Below are 13,274 nucleotides of genomic sequence, written 5' to 3'. Positions count from 1 at the left end.
TGACAAAGAGTAGGGTCCTCTCTAGGGAAAACTATCAAATTATAATACCAGGAGTCAGACTTTCTGTCACATTATTTATTACTAAAACAGTGACAAAGTATATTAAAAAAGAAAATTTCCACTTAAATATTTTAGTTTACAATAGAAGGGCAAACATAACCCTAATTACTTAGTTAATGTTTTTGTTTGTGGATGTTAGCCCGAGGGGACCTTTTCACAATATCATTGACATGGAGGAAAGGCTCGGAGTTTGAGCTAGCTTGAAATAGGCCTTTCAAATTGTGGTTTAGCATTTATGTCTTCTAATTTGTGTGTAAAAGAAGACAAAAATGAATGTAGATGATAGCTGTCATTTCTGTTTACTCCCAGGAAATCGTATCCCAGCCAGTCAAACAGCATAATCAATTTTTTAAACCAAATACTCTCTATGTAACATGGCACCTGCTTGAAAAAACTACCACTTGTTCGAAAGTAGCAAAGAGGGGGCATTTTCAAGATTTTCCAGGTGTTCATTCAACAAAAACCTTCTCAAGCACACTATGTGTAGTGTTCTCTGCTCCTTACTCATCTCACCCCCTCCTATTTTTCTTTCCCTCAGGGGTAACACAGACTGGGGAAAAGAAAAGTACAGAGATTGCCATTCTCTGAGCATCTCCCTTATGAAGATAACCATCAGGGAAGTGATATAGTATATGAATGATGCTTATACCTTGTCACAGAGGACATGTTGGCCTAAGGGATGGTTCCTTTAGCTGCCAGTCATTTCGATTCAAGAACAACAAAAAATCTGCTCACTCCATGTCTGAAGAGGTCAATGGTTGGAAGACTAGAGGCAGATACAAGAACCCCAGGGAGCAATAAGGGATAGAGAGGCTTTCCTACATTGGAAGAGATCAATCAAGCTCTTTTGTAGCAGCTTTTGCTTACAAATGATGTTCTCTGCATCACAGATCCACAGAGGGTTAACTGCTACAGCAAACTGACTGAACCAAGAACTTTGGTTTCTGCAGACAAGTTCAGCTCCTTGAATGTGTGCATTTTATATGTTATAATAAATCAAAAGCAGGCAGCTCTACGTGAGCAACATTGGCTCAGTCAAAGAGGCATAATTTAATCTTTATTAGATCTTTGAGAACTAAAACCGCTTTTCTCTTTTTCCCCTCAAAGCACATTTTTAAGAGCAATAAGAAACCAAAGGCTTGGATTTAAAGTCTCTGTAATGAATTGGCAGCACTGCTGAACAAAAACTAATTAATTTTCATCAGACAAACCATTCTCTATGTATGTACACCTTTTCACTATATGTAACAGCATTAGTCTGTCTATAAAGACAGAAGGCATCTTTTTGAGCCCCTTTCCTTTCCTCTGCCCCACAGGCAAAGGAACAATGATTTTAGATATGAGACTCCTGCCTCATCACTCAATCCAATCAGAGATAGTTGGTAAAGGAAGACAGGACTATCAGACAGAAAGAAACTGCTTAGAAGTTTGGGGAATGAATGCAGAATTCTTTCACATTCTTTGGATTCTTACCCACCCTCAACCACATGGTTTGTTCTGTTGGGAGAAGAAGATGGAATAGGTCTGCATCTGATGTAGAATAGAACTCCCATAGGTCCCATAGGACCATAGAACTGGAAAGGATCATGAAATCATTCTGTCAGCAAACATTTTTGAAATACCTTTATGTTCCAGACACTGAGATAAACCCTCATTATACAAAGAAAGATATAGCTATAGTCCCAGCCCTAAATGAACTCCCATTCCAATGGGAAAAACAACATATTATGTACATGTAAAGTATATAAAGAGTATATGGGAGAGAATCTCAGGAGGAAGGCACTGGGATGGAGAGGGAAATTAGTAAAGATTTCCTATATTAGGTGGAACCTGAGTTTTATCTTAAAGAAAGTAAGAGAAGCTAAGAGGCAGAGGGAAGGAGAAGGCAAAGAGAAAAAGGAGCATTGCATGCATGGAGGATAACCAGGGCGAGGCTAGACTTGGAGTCTTGTGAGCAAGGAACAATAAGTAGGCAAGTGTGGGGAGATCATGGAAGATGTATAGGAATCTAAACTGTAAAAAGACCAGAAAATATAGAAGTCAGGTTGTAGAGGAGTTTTAAATGACAAACAGAGGATTCTAAATAACAAATAAAATATTCAGTAAACATGTATTTTTTTCAACCTAATATGCTTCCACACTGAAAGAGTGAGTAAGCAGATATCAGTTAAATCGTTGCTTTTAGAAGAATCAGTCTGGCAAGTTTATTAGAGAATGGATCGGGGTGGGAAAAGACTTGAGGAGGGAAGATCAGAACAAAGTCTAGAAAGTTATTGCAAAAGTCCAGGAGAGAGAGAGAGGTGATAAGTTGAAAGAAGGCAACATATATGAAAACAGGTATGAAGACAGAAGTAATATTTAATACCATATTGGATATATGGGGGTGAGGGTGATTGGAAAGTCAGGAATAATACCAAGGTTGTGAACCTGATTGACTAGGAAAATGGTAGTAACTTCAAAAGTAATAGGAAAAATTGGAAATAGGAAGGGTTAGGGTTATAAGGTGAATTCTCTTTTGGGCATGCTAAATTTGAAATGTACAGGGGACAACGAGTCCTATAAGTTCAAAGGCAGTAAGCAGTACAAGCCTATAGCACAGGGGAAAAACCAGGATTGAGTTTGGGAAATTACTTGTATAGAGAGGAAAATTAATCTGTAGGAGCTGATGAGATTATCATCAACAAAATAGCATAAAAGGAGAAGGAGAAGGCAGAACTATGAGGAACACCCAACAGTGCACAGTGTATAGAAAACCCAAGGGACATTTCATTTAAGTCTCTCATTTTATAAAGAAATTGAAGCCCAGAAAGTTAAAGCAATTTATCTGTGGTCACAAAGGAAGTGGAATCTGTCTCATTGCAATTTGTCTAGTTACAGTGAAAAACTAAACAATGGTATTTGGAATTAGTAAATCATATTTCATTGGATCATCCTGTACCTCTAATTTCAAATCACCAACAAGTCCACTACAATGAATCACTATACATACTCTGAAACAGGCATAAACATTTATTTGTGAGTGCTTAAATCAATAGAGATCATCCTCTTATAGATAAGGAAACTAAGACCCAAAAGATATTAAATGGGCTCAGATATCATTAATAACTCTCCAAAAAAGAACTGAATCTAGGTCCTCTTATTCTCAAGACAAGATATTCTCATATACATGGTGACCTACTCAAATCAATGATATTGTACAGCCAGAGCCATGAGGGTAGACAAATTACATATCCTTTGGAGTGTGCCAAATATTAAGTTAAGTATGTATAAATATGATATGATTTCTATGTCAGGGATGCTACTCACGGCTTAATCAATCAGGATGCCATGGAGAAAAGAGCTTTGGTTTTAGAATGTTTAATACCTGATTAACCCTGGGGAAGACAGTTAACACCCAATGACTTCTACTTAACCACCTTTAAAATGAAAGGGCCACAGGTAGATCGGGACTACACCTTCCCAAGTTCTCAAAGCAAAGCAATTCTCCCAGCTTCTAAATTCTTCTCCAACCTTCCTCAAGTCTCTCCCCATTCAGTCCATCTTCCTATCTTTTTTTGATCACTACTGATTATTTTCTTATGGTCTTATATATAAATAGCAAAACATTTTTTCAAGCAAATGCAATAAATTTGATTCAACCAAACAAATTGAATAGGCACCTACTTTTAGCAGAAGCTGAGTAAAGACAAAAGGAGCTGTCCTTGCTCTGAAGGAGCTGACATTTTACACATATGTGTGTGTATATATATATATATATATATATATATATATATATATATATATATATACACATATATGTAAATGTTTATTTTTATTTTTAATATTATTTATTTATATAAAATAATTTAATATTTTTAAAAGTCCCACTCATTTCTTGCCTAATTCAGAATCTATTTGTCCTGAAACTTACAAGTTTTTCACAAATTTGTATTTTTCTCTGTTCTCAGTATTTGAATGGTTTGTAACTAGTACTATAACAAAGTTCCAGTATTTTAGTTCTATCAACACTGGAAAGATAAACATGAGTGCCATTTTTCATTAAAGTTATATCCTCTCTCCAGGCTTTCTTGAGCTCCTGACTTCCTTCTATTTAGATTTTTTTTTCAATTTAGGTTAAGAACTAGTTCATTGCTATTAGAGAGAACAATAAAATTAGAGGCAGAAAGAGCAGTCTCACCTCACAAAACAGGTTGTTTTCCCCATGACTGACCAGTAATTATTTCAAAGCAATATTTGCAAGTCAATTCACAGTCCTAGCCTCCTCTAAGAGGGGCCAGTGCAGCAAAGAGATTTTGAAAGCACAGATCTGAACTTTCAGTTCTTCTGGGATATGTTAAAAGTCTAAAGTCCAGAGAAAAACCTACACCTAGATGATTCCTCACCCAGGAATTGGCCCATTTACAATCAATAGGACCCGCCTTCTTGGCTCCTTTGGTTCCCTTCCCCTCCCTCCCTTCCTCTCTCTCTCCCTCCTTTCTACCTTCCCTCCCTCCCTCCCTCTCTCCCTCCCTTTCTCATTCTCTGTCTGTCTGTCTCTCCCCCACCCTGTGACACACCTACTACCCTTTCTTCTGAAAAATATATAGCAGCTTCAAAACAATAGTTTTGAATAGGAAAGCTAGTAAAGAAATTTGCTGCCAGTTTCTCTGCCTAGGCTGCCACTCTCCTTCCCTTAAGAGTCCAAAAAGATATTAATTTCTCATCCTAAAGTACTCACAATCAGGAGAAAAGTATAAACACTATGCTATTTTCAAACCTTACCAGCATTAGAAAGGCTAGTTTCATAGGAAAGAGACATTACCCATAACTGAAATTCTTAAAGTAGATACAGTAAATGAATGAACTTTAGATAAGTCACCTCAACATTGGCCCCATTTTCCTCATCTGTAACACAAAGAGGTTAAATTGAATGTTTTTTGAAGTCCTTTCTCCCTCTAGCTCTATGATGCTATAATCCTACTAAGCAAATGACAGAGATATTTAAATTTTCTGAAGATGTCCTTTTTGTGATCTCAAAGACTTAAAGCTCACATCTGTAATACCTAGATTCCTCACAGAATTGCCTCTCAGTTAGTAAAGATCTTCAATAGAAATCTTGGCCCTGCTCTGGTGGTGCCAATGTAATAGCTCAGGGAAAGATTTTTGCAGTCCTATGAAACAAATCAGTATAGCAATTGCATGCAGGTTAATACTTATGTCAGAAACCTTGACCTTTTCAAATTTAATAACTTTTTTTCTCTGTTGAGAACTTAAAAAGCATACAAAATGTTCACCTATTTGGCTCAAAAAATATCAAATAAAAGAAGCTGGATATTTCATTATCTTTAAACACACTTTGAGATATTTGGATAAAAAATTTAAATTATTCATTTTACACAATATGAGTTCATGTGCAAGAATATTTATTATGGTTCTTTTTCCACTTTTTTGGCTTTTGAATTTACCTAATACCATTATACCAATATTATTACATAAAATTTCATCCTTTACTAGTTTCAAAGCACTACAGGTTATAAGTGTGCATTAATATAAATGGTTTCAAGATATATTAACAACTTAAAGATCAATTCAGGCATTGCTCTCATTTTATAGATGAAGAAACTCAGGCTAGCCTAGTGATAATCATCTGAGAATGTAGCTAAGATGGTTCTTAGATCACTTCCATCACGAAGCCCAAAAATAAAGCCTTTCCAATTCAGAAGTATCTGTCAGGACTGCTTCTCCACTGGCATAACCTTGGAGAATCCAGGGTCACTTCTATTCTATGGAGAGGCATTTGAAAAGAATGGAGCAAACATACATATACACATTCATATACATGCATTAATAAATTCTAGGTTTCTATATGATACAGAAGCAGAGGCAAAGGGGAGTACAGAGGGGTTTTTTTTATCCATTTGTCTATGTTTACCTTCTATTTGACCTATTATTAGAGATAAGAGAATAATATTGTGTCCTTGAACAGTCAATATCAATTGTACCACAATGCTAGACACATCAACTCTTACCACAGAATAATAAGAATCAGAATCAAAATAATAAAAATAAGGACCTAAATCTCCATATCTATCCTAAAAAGTTCCTTGGAGTTTTGAACATCTTTCCACTCTAGCAATGAATGGTGCATTTTTTCCTACACATAAACTCCTAGTTAGTCCTCCAAAGTCTTATTCAGTCCTTCAAAACTGAAGGATCACATTTTGAGAAAGATGATTTCTTGGTCTTAATTACTTCAAGCATTCCAATTTACACTCAGAAGTATTTTGATTGAAATGGAATGGAAAGGCAATTATTAAGTGTTCGATATGGGTGTCATGATTTCCTATCTGAGCTATTTTCACATAAAATGTTACCTAGAAATGCAAAAATGGAACACATTTCCACTTTGCCCTTGACTTAAATAGCAGTTCCCAAATTTCCACAGTGGTACAACCTATTATATTAAATGAAACTTTGGATGTAAAAATCTTGCAGTCAAAGATTTTTTAATGATGTTCACTTATCTATTAAAAACATTTATTAAGTATCTACTTTATGCTAAGGACTGTTAGGTGATCAGAAGTTTTGAAAAAATGAAATGGTTCCTCACCTTAAGGACCTTGTAATCTAGGGATACAGTGATAAAACTGAAAGTTACATCAAGCAACAAAAAGGATATTTTTTAAGTCATACATTTTCATATCAATTTTATTCTGAAGATTATCATCAACTTAGTGAGGAAGATCTAATTGCTTGCTGTTATTAAGTGCTTTAATAAATGAGACCAAAGTCGAATGTGATAATTTGCCTTACAAGATATTTCTCAACAATTCTTTTTTTTCATTTACTTATATAAGCTGTTATGTTGAAGGCCTGTTTCAGGTAATCACATTTTCAGTTCAATAATAGGAGAGTTTCATTTTAAATTTTCCATGTAATCACATTTTTCAGTTTAATAATAAGAGAGGTTTCATTTTAAATTCTCTGTGTTGTATTTATAGATGTCTTTTTGAAAAATTGGCAGCATTAAGGTATTGTTTTAACATTTAACAGTTTAACAAATGCTGTATGTGATTAGTATTATTTGTAGTAAGCACAAACTAGAAATGCCTATCAATGTATTTTCTTTTCTTTTGAAATTTACAATTTGGTACAAGAGTAAAGTTTGTACATCATAGATATAGACCTAGAAGGAACCTCAGAGAGTGATTAGTCCAATCTTCTCATTTTAAAAAATGAGGAAACAAGTTTGGGACTTGACCAAGGTCATACTAGTAACAAGTATCAGAATTGGAATTTGAATACAGGTTTTCTGAGTTCACTTTTCTTATTCTATCACAATGGGGTGCTTCTTTCATTAAAAGACTTTGAGTAATTAATATTTTTATATCCATGAGTCTGTTTTTTAAATTTTTCCAGAAGTTAAAAATTTACATGGTAATAATGATAATAAAAAGGTCTGAAAGATGTTCTCAGACTATATGACCAAAAGGATTATATTTATGTAACTACTTCCTGAACAGAGAGCAGTTTCCAGAACAGCAGTCACATGTTTAGATCCTCCAATGGACTTATCAAATACAACTAATACTGATATGCCATTCAAGAAAACCTAGAAAATGGATAAGAATGGAGCCAAAAGGACCTACATGGGTAGCATCCACATTAGTTCAACCAATATAAGTCAACAAGGAAGCATCAAACAGATGGCTGAATCAAGTAGATTAATTTGTAGAATCAGGAATTCTTCATAATGATCCAGGAACAGATCATTGTTGCCAATCAATCAAAAAGTATTTATTAAGCAATAATAATATACCAGATACTAGGAATATACATAAAAAGTAAAACCAGTTCCAGACTTCAAAGTGCTTATATCCTAATGAGAAGAATGATATATATATATATATATATATATATGTATATATATATATATATATATATATATATAAAACATTAAATTAAAAAACAAATAAAGTATAGAAAATTATGGTCTTGAATAGGAAGATACTAACAGTGGTAAGGCCTAGGGAAGATCCCCTGGAGGAGGTGAATATTGAAGGAGGTTGAGGTCTGAAAAACAGTATATGAGCGGAAGAATACTCCAGACACAGGGGAGAGTCAACACAGAGGCACAGAGTTGTGTGAGAGAGGATTATAGTAAGAAACACCAAAGAAGATGAAAGGGTAGACCACAGATCGTGAGAGGGGGGAATGATGTGTTAAAAGGCTGAAAATATAGAGAAGAGCCAGGCTGTGAAAAGCTTTAAATGTCATTTATTGTAGTCCTAGAGGTAATGGAAGCCACTGAAATTTTTTAAGGTTAGGGTTGCCATTTAGGAAGAAGACATTGTCAGAAATATGGAGGATGGACTGGATGAGGAGACATTAGAAGTCTAATTAGAAGATTGCTGTAACAGTCCATAGGGAAAATGAAAATTTATTCTTAAGGAGCCTGGACTTATTAATCAATACAAAGCTGCAAGGAAACAGTAGGAACAACCTTCCATAAAATTGTAGATTGGAAAAAAATAGCACCTACTGAATACCTGGAAAGACATCATTAGATGCCCAGAGTACAATCAGAGCAGAGCCCAGAATATACTCATTCTTCGTCAAAAATGAACATCTAACAAATGCAAGTACTGGACATAAACCTCAAAATATTCTGGCAAATTTAAAAACTGGCCTCAAACTGTAGTATAATAGTAATTCATTACTTCAAAATCATTCATTTATAATAATCCACAAAAAAATAGTAACAATATTTTTTCCCTTTCTTGAGATAATTCTTTTTTTGCTGTTACTGGCAATTTATTTATTCATTTATTCCAACTACATATGATGGTCATTTTCAAAAATCATTTTTTTGCAAGATTTTGAGTGTCATAGTTTTTCCCTCTCTCTCTTCCCTCCTCCTTCTCCCTAATAGAAAACAATCTAATATAGTCTAGATATGTATAACCATACTAAGCATAGATCCATTTTAATGTTGTTGTGAAAGAACAAATGGAAAATGGAAAAAATTAAAGTGAAACAAACAATTCATAAGACAACTTCTAAAAATCAAATACTGTAAGCTTTAGTCTGCATTTAAACTCTACAATTTCTTCTCTGACTACAGATAGTATTTTCCATTACAAGTATTTTAGAATAGTCTTTGATTATTGTTCTGCTAAAATGAACTAGTCTATCTTAGTTGATCATCACCCAGTGTTGCTGTTAGTATATACAATGTTCTTCTGGTTCTGCTCACTTCACTCAGCTTCAGTTCATTCAAATCTTTCTAGGCTATTCTGAAGTCCCATCCCTCACGACAGAACCATAAAAGAACAATGATTTTAACACATGTTGCAATAACAAATATTTAAACTTTCTGGAATAAAAAGCTCTCAATAAATGGAAATCTAGAGGAAGAAATCAAAACTACATGGGAATAAGAGGCAGCATGCATATCATTTCTATCATCCTATAGTTTATTACTAAAGTTTTCCCAAAAGTACTTTGAATGTCCAGTTCACTTATTGAACTTGTAACCACCATGCAAAAGTTCACCAACTTTAAACGAATTGCTAGAATCAGTAAAGCAACTTGCTTCAGGACCATTTATATTAGAACTCTTTGGAAATAAAAATAAATGGAATGAAATTACAATGATGGTTTCTGGAAGAATTAATCCATAGTCTGAACTATGGCTTGAATATCTCAAAAAACTGTTATTTTGTAGTATCTACATAATTAAGGACACCATGAAAAGTTGATCTGGTGCAGCCTTGGATCTTCCTGAATCAGGAAGGTGCCGTTTTCATTCTATGACCTATTCAGTTCCGAAGTTCTTCTCTAATTGTGTTCAATCAATCCTTAACCTAGAACTCAGTTCATTTGAAGTTGCCATTTCCAATGAGATATTAATAATAAGGAACAGTACGTTCTGTGATGGGAAAGACTGATTATTGAGGGATGTCTATTAATTGGGGAATGACTGAACAAGTTGTGGAATATGATTGTGACAGAATACTATTTTGCTTTAAGAAATAATGAGGGAAAAAAGAGTTTCAGAAAAACCTCAGAAGACTTACAAGAACTGATGTAAAATGAAGTAAGCAGAACTAGAACACTGTACAAAGAAACATCAATGGTGTAACAACGATGAACTTTAAAAGACTCAGTTACTCTGATCAAGACAATGATACACACAGTTCCTAAAGACTCATGATTAAAAATACTACCTACCTTCAGAGAACTGATAGATTCTGAATGGAGATTGAAGAATTCTTATTTCTTTATTTTTCTTATTTTTGTGTGTTTTCTTTTACAACATGGATAATATGAAAATAATGTTTTGTCTTTATATGTATAATCAATATCATATTGTTGTTGTCTTCTCAAAGAGTAGGGGAAGGGGAGGATTTGAAGCTCAAAAATTTTTGAAGGCTTTTTAAATTATCAGAATTGTAATTCATATTAAGTAATAAACATCATATGACATCAAGAAAGCAATAAGTTTCAAAAGATATTGCCTCATTTTCCTCCTAATTTAAGAGTCCTATTTATTAATCTCACAAGTTTCAAGAGATTATTCTTCAAAGTCTATGTTTTTTCTTTTTTATAGTATTTTATTTTTTCCAATTATACATAGAGATAATTTTTAAGATTCATTTAAAAACATTAGAGGAACTCAAAACATTTTTAGTATGAATGTTGAAAAGCTTTTTTGAAATTGGAAAATATTTAATGAAAAAATATTTAAAATTAAAAAGTAATAATAATAAGCAGTGTGAAGGATTATAAAAAGACAGCCTCATGGGCAGCTGTGGGGTACAATGGATAGAGTACCAGCCCTGGAGTCAGGAGTACCTCAGTTCAAATCCAGCCTCAGAGAGTTAATAATTACCTAGCTGTGTGGCCTTGGGCAAGCCACTTAACCCCATTGCCTTGCAAAAAAAAAAACTAAAAAAAAAAGACAGACTCATAATAGTGGGGATCTGAGTTCATAATGAATCTCTTATACATACTGACTCTATGATCATGGGCAGGTCACTTTGATTTTCAGTGCCACAACAACATTCTATGACTATGAATTCTTGAGTATGTGCATTACATGATGGGAGAGAAAATTTTCTCTCTGAAATTTCTTTAAATCAATAAAATCATAATCCTGCAAATAATATTTACAACCTCTACAAAGTCTAGTCTGATTCATGGTGTGAAGGTTACTCTGGGTGCTCAACAGCTATAATGACAGAGCCCAAGCTTGTGCAGGTTCTATCCAAGCTGAAAAAAAGTTTAAGTCTTTATCTCAGGGACAGATGGTATCTGCCTAACACTTATATGCTCAATAATTTTTTAATTAAATTGAATTAATTGAATCAGAATAATAAAGCACGGAGGAATTCAATACCAAGAGATTAGATGTAAGGTAGAGAGTTAGTGATGATGGTAACCCATGAATAAAAATCTATCTATCATCTATCTATCTATCTATCTATCTATCTATCTATCTATCTATCATCTATCTATCATTTTCTTCAAGCTATTATTGGTCATTCTATTTCTTCAATGATGGTGTTTCAGAATGTGTGTGGGGGGGGTACTCAGACTTCACATTTTTTATACATCCTCCAATATATGTGTTTGTAAATTTGACTGTTAGGATTCTAAAAGTGAAATCTTTGTTCAATGACCTAATATACTAGTGGACCTAAACCACATTATATTAAGCAATCTTTCCGTAAAAGAAACAAAGGTACAAAGAAGTTGTAGTTACATGGAAGGATGGCTCATGTTTTTCCTTCAAAGGCAATAAAGGAGTTGGTGAGGCTGGTTTCATCACATTCTCCACAGCTACATACCAGAGCAAGGTGTGCTAACTACCCAGGGTGGATGGAGCCTCAGATTCCATTTCAGAAAAGACTGGAAGCAGGATCTTAGCATGACCAATTGAGATTTGAATGGTCTTTTTTTTTATCATGCCAGCCATCCCTCACCTTGATAATCAAGGAAAATGAGAAAGAATCAGTGGTTTATCCAGGGATACATCACTACAGGTATCTTTGTTCTTCCTGAACCTAAGTCCAGAGCCTTATCCTTACACTACTTCTCAGTATTATAGAGACACTTCATGCATTTTTCTTTATTTGAATAAAAAACTCTTTGCCAGAACTGTGCACAACATGTCTTATGTCACTCAAAAATTATAGCCCAAAAGTTGTGGTTATAGCCTAAGAGTTCTGATATTATTTTTTTTTCCTACTATGCATTCATCTGGAAATTAGAGCTCTTATTACCTTTGTTCCTATAAACCATAGGAAAAAAGTTTCACTGTACTACTAAAATTAATGAAGTAATGTTATGTGGTCCTTTTATTAGGAAGTAATGGAGCTAAAATTTATTATTGAGTTATAATTTTAAAGCAAAAAAAGTGAAAACTGACATTTAGATAAAATTCTTTTTAGGAAACTTCAGGGGAAAAAATTAAGGAGGAAGGCTTTAAGGAGGAAGGGATCTTTGCCCTTACAAGTTACTTATAATTAGCATATGCTTGGTTAGCTAAATTTTCTGCTTGAGCACATTCCCTTCTCCCCTACCCCCCCCCAAATCATTCTCAGGTAGAATATGGAATTGGGGACTGGGTTGTACCCAGGTCTAAGGCTCAAATAACATAAAAACATCTATGAAGGCACTCATAAATCAGCTACATGAGCTAAGGAGAAAAATAAGGAACCAAGAAATATGAAGGTCAAAAGGAAAGGTGATTACACAAGTGTCCCACAACAGACCCCAGGAACCATTATGGACTGACAAGCAAGTAAAGTGGTAATTATTTTTGGATTATATCTTGGACTTGAGTACAAGGCTAATATTGAGTCGAGTAAAGAATATTGAGAAAAAAAATGAAGTCGTGGACAAAGAGATGAAAGAACATAATGTATAATATATATTCATGAAATTATGAAGAATAGATAAGAATAAAATGGATGAAAATATGCAATAAATAGTTATATTTAAGAATATGAATAAGAAGAGAAAAGAGAGGGAAGGGGACCCAGGAAGATGAGGAGAGAGGATGGAAGAGGAGGAAAGGAGAGGGGGGGAAAGTATGAAGTATGGTTCAGAGCAGATTTCTTCTCTTCACTTGATGTTGCATAGAATTTGTTTAATTAAAATATGGCCCTCTCCCCAGTTTAGAGAATATAGTGCAAAGTCCAAGTGAGATGTGACATCTGAGCACAGGG

At 34.2% G+C, this 13,274-nt stretch overlaps 1 protein-coding gene across 12 annotated transcripts in view; it reads right to left on the bottom strand.

Moving 5' to 3' along the window:
- The window catches only part of INPP4B (inositol polyphosphate-4-phosphatase type II B), a 981,822-nt gene that overhangs the window by 867,481 nt on the left and 101,067 nt on the right, over positions 1-13,274 (bottom strand). For 11 of the 12 annotated variants that reach the window (XR_012477007.1, XM_074229248.1, XM_074229249.1 and 8 more), the window contains exon 1: positions 4,238-4,352. The exons of the other annotated variant lie outside the window; for it this stretch is intronic. The gene's annotated coding sequence lies outside the window, so the exon portion shown is untranslated. Of the gene's footprint in view, positions 1-4,237; positions 4,353-13,274 lie in introns of those variants that run through there. 12 annotated transcript variants of the gene reach the window in all.

The sequence above is a fragment of the Macrotis lagotis genome, chromosome 3, assembly GCF_037893015.1.
Source record: "Macrotis lagotis isolate mMagLag1 chromosome 3, bilby.v1.9.chrom.fasta, whole genome shotgun sequence".
NCBI classification, from domain to species: Eukaryota; Metazoa; Chordata; class Mammalia; order Peramelemorphia; family Peramelidae; genus Macrotis; species Macrotis lagotis.
Note: the sequence above shows the minus strand (reverse complement) of the source record. Positions and strands in the feature narration are given on the sequence as shown.